This window comes from Salvia splendens, chromosome 5 (genome assembly GCF_004379255.2).
Source record: "Salvia splendens isolate huo1 chromosome 5, SspV2, whole genome shotgun sequence".
Lineage (NCBI taxonomy): Eukaryota > Viridiplantae > Streptophyta > Magnoliopsida > Lamiales > Lamiaceae > Salvia > Salvia splendens.
The window spans coordinates 31,584,789-31,593,879 of NC_056036.1; the positions used below are offsets into that span (position 1 = coordinate 31,584,789).

Here is a 9,091-nt window from a genome sequence, read left to right on the forward strand (position 1 = left end):
GCCGGGAAGGTGGCCACCTTCCTCGGTCACCTGCTCTGCCCAACATGTCAGAGGTAGCTTGTGTACACTAGTCCGAGCGGGGACACCACCCTCATTGGGACCCGAATTCGACTTATATCATCATTCATAATTCACTTGGCCTTAGCCAAACAGATAGGCATCATACACAAAACATTTATGGCAGGACAACATCTTTAAAAAAAATCATGAACATGTGTTCGTGTTTTCATAAAATACGATTTGTATTTTAGTATAAGAAAGCTCACCTCGACTGCTTAAAACCCCTTAACTTGAATTTTCCTGACTCCACCCTTAACTCACGGAGATAGCCTTTTGAAAACAAATAACGTACTAATAAGACTCGAGAAATTCACATACTTATAGGAATGCATGCTCCTACTTTATTTCTTTTATCATTTGTTCACCGTCAGAAGAATTTTAGAAACTTGCATATTAATTAAATTGAGAAATTTAAGTAATAGCACTTCTTTATTAATCTTAATTATTTATGTGACTTGAGAACATCGTCTCCCTCTTTCTTTCCATTTCCTTAGTGGCCGCCCGAGGCGTCGCGGGGCGATGCCGGTCGGCCGCTTACGCCCATAATTCCTCCGGTAGCTCCTCGTATTTTCCATCACAATATCGAACAAAAATCTCAAAAATTATAAAAGTGCACAATTAAATTATCGCAAGTATTTCCCCTCGCAAATACATTTATTTCGAAACTTGGGTTAAATCATTTGTACATCGATTTATTCTGAGAATTAATTAAATAATTCCCCACAATTAATTTAATTATCAACTCAAAGATTTATTTAATTATCGGTCAAACTAAAATTAGTGTTCTATACCTTACTAATTATTCTATAAAAACTATAGCAACTTGGATCATAACAAATTATTTTATATTCTTAACCATTTTATTCTTCCGTCCAAAATCCCTTAGAAATTAATTCCATCCAGTCAAACAATTCGTCTTGCTCTTTGATGAATCTTGGCCCAGTAATTAAATTATTCTAGCCCACTGTATATTCCATAGTACTAGCCCACAATATTTGCACCAAATTAGAAATTGTCCCAACACTAATTAAATTAGCCCAACTATTAATTAGAAAAAAAAAACAGTAGCCCCAATTCTAGGATTAAATCAGCCCATAATATCAGCCCATATACTCCCCCACACTTATCGCCATCGGTCTCCCCTCTCTCTTAATCTCTATTCACTCTTCTTCCCCAATTGCACAATAGGAAGAATCCCTCTCCCAAATCAGAATTTCCGTCGACCAGCCATCCCGCCGGCGTCGTCGTCGCCGTCGCTCCACCGCCGGCGTGTTCCCTCCATCATTTCTTTCCTCTCTCGCTCCTCTCTCTCTTGTCTCCAGCTCACGTCGCCGCGGATCCTCCTCCTCCCGATCTTCCGCCGCACACCGTCGCTGCTGGTGGCCGTCGTCCAGCCACCGTCTCGGCTGTCTAAAGTCAGCCGCTGCTGCTGCTGCCGCTGCACAGAGTCGGGCTGTTTGTTCGCCCCTGCTCCGTCGGTGGTCGTGCAGCCCCGAAACATCACCGCAGCCCCCGATTCGTCCCGAAACCAATCCGAACCACCCCGCAAGGTAAGTCCCTTTTACAAATTATTTTCTTTCGCAGTGGGTGTTCGATCGATTATGCTCAAATAATTGTGTGTGTGGGGAAAGTGGATTATGATATGCTGTGAAACAATTGCTAAAAGTTCATGCTTTAGAATCGAGTAAAAGATATACCTCCGTGAGTAGGACGTTGTGGAGTTCACAAGGCTGAAAATGGAGGTTCTTGAAGTTGGAAAATTTCAATTTCACAGTTAGGATTGATCTAGGAATTTGACACCCTTCGAAGTCTGCCGTGGTTTTCAAAAGAAAAGATCTCCCTGAATTCTTGTTGCGGCTCGTTGCAGTGATAGGGAAGGGAATGGATCATCTGTTGTCCTTTTTTTTTAAGATGAATAAACTTTGGTGAAAGGATGAGGCGGTGGAAGGGTGAGGCGGTGATGATATTTAGGTGTGAGGAAAAGCAAGTGGCCTGACATAATCCTATCTCAAATATTCTTCTTTATCTGGAGAATGATTTCCTTCTCTAATTAAATGCACCATTTAATGTTGTGTCTGAAAAAAAATGAGCCCAAGGGATCTGCATTCCTTTTTATTTATTAATATATATTTTTTTATTATTATTTTTTTATTAATTGATTATTTATTTATTCGTTTTCTTAATTTGGTGTAGGTATAATCGGTTCAAGTTCGTGGTTGTCCGCGTTGAAGCACCCGATTTTCTTAGAACGTAGGATGTATAAATTAAATTTTGTTGGACTTTTGTGGGATGTACCGGACATTAAAATTTTAAATTTTTGGGTCTTATTTATTTATTCATTTAAATTTATTATATTCATACAAGTGTAATATATTTATTTACGTGTTTTATTCACTTTCCTATCGTCAAAACAAACAATGACGTCAATCTATCGTAGCTCGGATTTAAATTGCATAAAAGTCAATTATATAAATAATCAAGCTAATAATAATATAGTTTATAATAATATCGGCTTAGCGGGTCGTTACATACTACCCCTCTTAAAAGAAATTTTGTCCCGAAATTTAGGAAGTAGTTAGACAAAAGCTCGGGATATTTTTCCTTCATTTTCTCTTCCGGCTCCCATGTTGCCTCTTCATGTTCGTGGTGTTTCCACAAAATCTTTACTGTAGTAATCGACTTATTCCGAAGCTGCTGCACCTTTCGATCTAGTATTTCTACCGGCTTTTCTTCGTAACTCAGGTCAGGCTATAAAGCGACTTCTTCGTGGCGAATCACATGTTTATGGTCGAACACGTACCTTCGAAGTTGGGAGACGTGGAATACGTTGTGTACGTTCCCAAAGTTGGGTGGTAATGCCAAGCTATATGCTACTGGGCCAACTTCCCTCAGAATTTCATAGGGTCTCACGCGAGGAAAAAAAATAGAGTTGATCTAGCCGTTTAAACTTTGATAGGAACTGAATTTGGGATTCCAAAAGAAATATTCGAATCGTTCTTGCTTTGTGTAGGCTCCAAGGTAACCATGAAAACAAAACGATTATAATTATTTCAATTACGTGAGTATTTGGTTCACCACAAACTCTCACCAGTTGCTTGCAACAAAGGTTTTTTTTGTGAAATGCGAAGACTAGGCTCAATTGGGCTCATTATGCTCACCCCCAGAAAAGAAAAGATACAACTTCAAAGGGCTTGAGCTTTACCCATAGAGCTTGAAAATTTTATTGTGGGAAGAGCTTGCCAGAAGAAATAAATTGCGAAAGTGAGAGTATGATGAATAGAATGTAGATGTCAATAATATGTTGTCAATGATATAATCAAAATGAACAGTCAAGTAGAAAAGTTTCAAGTATCCCCAGATGATAACAAGAAGACCTGAGATGGTTGGTTATAAATGGATTTGAAAAGAATGGGAAAAACAAACAATTGAAATTTGCTCAACAACACTAGATAGAAGATCATATCAACGAAATTTTTAGAGTTTATAAGCAGTTCAGGGAAACTAACTAATAAAGAGGGCAACAAGAGGAAACTTGTCAAGGGAGAAGCAATGTGCCAGCTTTAACATAGAGCTTGCAGAAAAGCTCAAATCAAGAGACAACAGTCATATTTGAATTCAGAAAATGAGAGTACTCATGTAAAACAAATAGCTTGTCAATAAGTATGTCTGAAATCACAAAGGGTCAAATTAAATGGTTTAAGGTCTCACCAGATGGCTACTCCAATATAGTAAGACTGAAAATGATTGGGCTCAAGTGGATTTGAGAAAGAAGAATAACAAGGAACTACCCTTTTGGGTCAACAACATCGTGATACTATATCACGTTAACGAATTTACAAAGTTTATAACCAAGTCACGGAAATTAATTAGTAGAGAAGACAACCAGAGCAAACTAGTTCGGGAAGAGAGCAAATTACTTTAGACTTGGAGTTGCTAAAGAGCTCAAAGCATGATGGAATAATTATAGTGGGATTAAGAAGAAGTGACTATTCTTTATAAATTAATGAGTGTCAGCAAGCACATTTGAAAACACTAAAGATCTACTAATGATCTTTGAAGAATATATTATCATTGAAGAGACAATAGTTTAGGGAAACATGTTCATTATGAAGGCTATAAATAAAACAGCTCCTAGTATAGAAATTTGGTGGCAAGAATTCAGAGAGTCAAAGTATTGCTTTTATACAGAACGAGTAAAGAAGGACCGTAGTCACTGGAGGTTATCAGAAAACATGAGGGAGCAAGCTCAAAACTGGAAGTGATTCATAACCTTGACATAGAAGAGGGAAAATAATGGCACATTACCTTGCAAAAGAAGGCATTTAATATCTTAATTCAACAAAAAGTATTTTGATCAAGGGGGTACGAGAAAATAAAATTCATGGGAATCCAAGTAAGCGTTGCTGATGAATCTTCTTGGTTAACTACAATGGTGATACTCCCTTGTTTAATTCCTTATAGAGGATGGTAAATGAGTTATGGGAAACTTTCGTCACAAGCTACTTTCACCTTACGATCACGTCAGATGACCATATGTGGAGATTATGACTTCTTGGTACTCTCGGTTCGTCAGAACTGTCATCCTCGTAACACGCCGTTTCTGTTTACTTATTATTGTAAAGCTAGATTCTTTGTTTACATTGTAATCATATTCTCTTGCCATGTATGTGTTCATCGCTTAGTTGGATCAAAGGTATGATCCTTTGGAGTGATTGGATTGTCAAGAAAGACAATGGCTAACCCAGATTATTCATGTCATTGGGACGTAGAAAACATTGTTTTGTTCTATGTTGGATTACTTTTCTCGTGACGAAACTTCTTTCTTATCGTGTACTTTCTTATCGTCGCTCGGGAAAGCGAGAAATGTTCATACTGTACTTCTAAGTTCGAGTTCATATTGTGTTCTAGAAGGAACGCATAACTAAGTATTCTAAGTTCTTGGAAATTTTGATTTCCCCATTCTAGCAACATGATTCAAAAACTACTCAAAAAGCGATATCATTTTACCAACTCAAAAAGAGACATCCTTTCAACAATTAGTTCCAGACTTATATACTTTATACTTTCATATTTCAGTACCTTTCTCCATTCAAGAAAGTTACTTCTTTTATTCATACATTCACAATCTTTAGCCAAGAAAAGACATACTAACTCTTTCTTTAAGCACGCTACCAAATCAAGAAACACCAACTCTTTCTTTAAACTCAGTATTTTCATCTGTTCACTCAAATTAACTGCATGAGTTATTTCTCCATTTCAAACTTTCAAACATCTTGACTTTCTTTTGAAAAAGAACAAGTTACCTTTTTCCTCGTTGAGCGCGATTGGTGGGGGTGCTACAAGCATTTTCATCGATTAGACAGTCTAGTGGAACAAGGCTAGACCAAAGATTTTCAAAGAAGACTCTCGGGTTCAGAGCTAGAAAGAATGCTCTGATACCACTCTGTCACGACCGCATTTTCTAAGGATAGAAAACACGGTTGATCGCGACTAGGGGAGGATTAAAGAAACGGGGAAGAAAGGGGAAAACAAAAATCGACCATAGCTCGAAACAAATGGGAATAGCTTGAAATAAAATCAGAGTTTTGAACAAAATTAGACCTGAGTATTTTAAGATGCACAACGGAAGCAAATGAACGCGGTTCCATGTATGAAGACATGAACCTCCGAGAGTCAAAATCTGACTGAATTAAATGTCTTGTCTCAATAGCACTTCCTCCACCACTTCGCTGCTCAACCTGCACATTTAGAAATATATGCAGGGCTGAGTATAAAAAGTACTCAGTGAACACATTGCCGAAAATTACACATATACATTTGAACATATTGTCAAGCCATCATCATAGTAACACTCGGAGTGTTGTTGAAAAGACCCGAGCTTACTAAAAATATCACATTGGACTGCAGTCCCTTTTTCCTGTACTTAGCCATATCTGATCACATTGTGCCGTTGAGATGGTGTTCTCACACGGTCACCTTACATACATGTGCCGGGAAGGTGGCCACCTTCCACGGTCACCTTCTCTGCCCAATATGTCAGAGGTATCCTTGTGCCGGGAAGGTGGCCACCTTCCTCGGTCACCTGCTCTGCCCAACATGTCAGAGGTAGCTTGTGTACACTAGTCCGAGCGGGGACACCACCCTCATTGGGACCCGAATTCGACTTATATCATCATTCATAATTCACTTGGCCTTAGCCAAACAGATAGGCATCATACACAAAACATTTATGGCAGGACAACATCTTTAAAAAAAATCATGAACATGTGTTCGTGTTTTCATAAAATACGATTTGTATTTTAGTATAAGAAAGCTCACCTCGACTGCTTAAAACCCCTTAACTTGAATTTTCCTGACTCCACCCTTAACTCACGGAGATAGCCTTTTGAAAACAAATAACGTACTAATAAGACTCGAGAAATTCACATACTTATAGGAATGCATGCTCCTACTTTATTTCTTTTATCATTTGTTCACCGTCAGAAGAATTTTAGAAACTTGCATATTAATTAAATTGAGAAATTTAAGTAATAGCACTTCTTTATTAATCTTAATTATTTATGTGACTTGAGAACATCGTCTCCCTCTTTCTTTCCATTTCCTTAGTGGCCGCCCGAGGCGTCGCGGGGCGATGCCGGTCGGCCGCTTACGCCCATAATTCCTCCGGTAGCTCCTCGTATTTTCCATCACAATATCGAACAAAAATCTCAAAAATTATAAAAGTGCACAATTAAATTATCGCAAGTATTTCCCCTCGCAAATACATTTATTTCGAAACTTGGGTTAAATCATTTGTACATCGATTTATTCTGAGAATTAATTAAATAATTCCCCACAATTAATTTAATTATCAACTCAAAGATTTATTTAATTATCGGTCAAACTAAAATTAGTGTTCTATACCTTACTAATTATTCTATAAAAACTATAGCAACTTGGATCATAACAAATTATTTTATATTCTTAACCATTTTATTCTTCCGTCCAAAATCCCTTAGAAATTAATTCCATCCAGTCAAACAATTCGTCTTGCTCTTTGATGAATCTTGGCCCAGTAATTAAATTATTCTAGCCCACTGTATATTAAATAGTACTAGCCCACAATATTTGCACCAAATTAGAAATTGTCCCAACACTAATTAAATTAGCCCAACTATTAATTAGAAAAAAAAAACAGTAGCCCCAATTCTAGGATTAAATCAGCCCATAATATCAGCCCATATACTCCCCCACACTTATCGCCATCGGTCTCCCCTCTCTCTTAATCTCTATTCACTCTTCTTCCCCAATTGCACAATAGGAAGAATCCCTCTCCCAAATCAGAATTTCCGTCGACCAGCCATCCCGCCGGCGTCGTCGTCGCCGTCGCTCCACCGCCGGCGTGTTCCCTCCATCATTTCTTTCCTCTCTCGCTCCTCTCTCTCTTGTCTCCAGCTCACGTCGCCGCGGATCCTCCTCCTCCCGATCTTCCGCCGCACACCGTCGCTGCTGGTGGCCGTCGTCCAGCCACCGTCTCGGCTGTCTAAAGTCAGCCGCTGCTGCTGCTGCCGCTGCACAGAGTCGGGCTGTTTGTTCGCCCCTGCTCCGTCGGTGGTCGTGCAGCCCCGAAACATCACCGCAGCCCCCGATTCGTCCCGAAACCAATCCGAACCACCCCGCAAGGTAAGTCCCTTTTACAAATTATTTTCTTTCGCAGTGGGTGTTCGATCGATTATGCTCAAATAATTGTGTGTGTGGGGAAAGTGGATTATGATATGCTGTGAAACAATTGCTAAAAGTTCATGCTTTAGAATCGAGTAAAAGATATACCTCCGTGAGTAGGACGTTGTGGAGTTCACAAGGCTGAAAATGGAGGTTCTTGAAGTTGGAAAATTTCAATTTCACAGTTAGGATTGATCTAGGAATTTGACACCCTTCGAAGTCTGCCGTGGTTTTCAAAAGAAAAGATCTCCCTGAATTCTTGTTGCGGCTCGTTGCAGTGATAGGGAAGGGAATGGATCATCTGTTGTCCTTTTTTTTTAAGATGAATAAACTTTGGTGAAAGGATGAGGCGGTGGAAGGGTGAGGCGGTGATGATATTTAGGTGTGAGGAAAAGCAAGTGGCCTGACATAATCCTATCTCAAATATTCTTCTTTATCTGGAGAATGATTTCCTTCTCTAATTAAATGCACCATTTAATGTTGTGTCTGAAAAAAAATGAGCCCAAGGGATCTGCATTCCTTTTTATTTATTAATATATATTTTTTTATTATTATTTTTTTATTAATTGATTATTTATTTATTCGTTTTCTTAATTTGGTGTAGGTATAATCGGTTCAAGTTCGTGGTTGTCCGCGTTGAAGCACCCGATTTTCTTAGAACGTAGGATGTATAAATTAAATTTTGTTGGACTTTTGTGGGATGTACCGGACATTAAAATTTTAAATTTTTGGGTCTTATTTATTTATTCATTTAAATTTATTATATTCATACAAGTGTAATATATTTATTTACGTGTTTTATTCACTTTCCTATCGTCAAAACAAACAATGACGTCAATCTATCGTAGCTCGGATTTAAATTGCATAAAAGTCAATTATATAAATAATTAAGCTAATAATAATATAGTTTATAATAATATCGGCTTAGCGGGTCGTTACATACTACCCCTCTTAAAAGAAATTTTGTCCCGAAATTTAGGAAGTAGTTAGACAAAAGCTCGGGATATTTTTCCTTCATTTTCTCTTCCGGCTCCCATGTTGCCTCTTCATGTTCGTGGTGTTTCCACAAAATCTTTACTGTAGTAATCGACTTATTCCGAAGCTGCTGCACCTTTCGATCTAGTATTTCTACCGGCTTTTCTTCGTAACTCAGGTCAGGCTATAAAGCGACTTCTTCGTGGCGAATCACATGTTTATGGTCGAACACGTACCTTCGAAGTTGGGAGACGTGGAATACGTTGTGTACGTTCCCAAAGTTGGGTGGTAATGCCAAGCTATATGCTACTGGGCCAACTTCCCTCAGAATTTCATAGGGTCTCACGCGAGGAAA

General features: G+C 38.5%; 2 long non-coding RNA genes across 2 annotated transcripts; both read left to right on the forward strand.

Annotated features, from left to right (window-relative positions):
* The first annotated feature begins 515 nt into the window (after positions 1-515).
* LOC121805387 lies at positions 516-2,414 on the forward strand. The gene is made up of 2 exons (XR_006051471.1): positions 516-1,610; positions 2,254-2,414. It is a non-coding gene; the product is annotated as an uncharacterized LOC121805387 (long non-coding RNA).
* A 4,213-nt stretch (positions 2,415-6,627) lies between these two features.
* LOC121802161 lies at positions 6,628-8,526 on the forward strand. The gene is made up of 2 exons (XR_006050743.1): positions 6,628-7,722; positions 8,366-8,526. It is a non-coding gene; the product is annotated as an uncharacterized LOC121802161 (long non-coding RNA).
* The last annotated feature ends 565 nt before the right edge of the window (positions 8,527-9,091 follow it).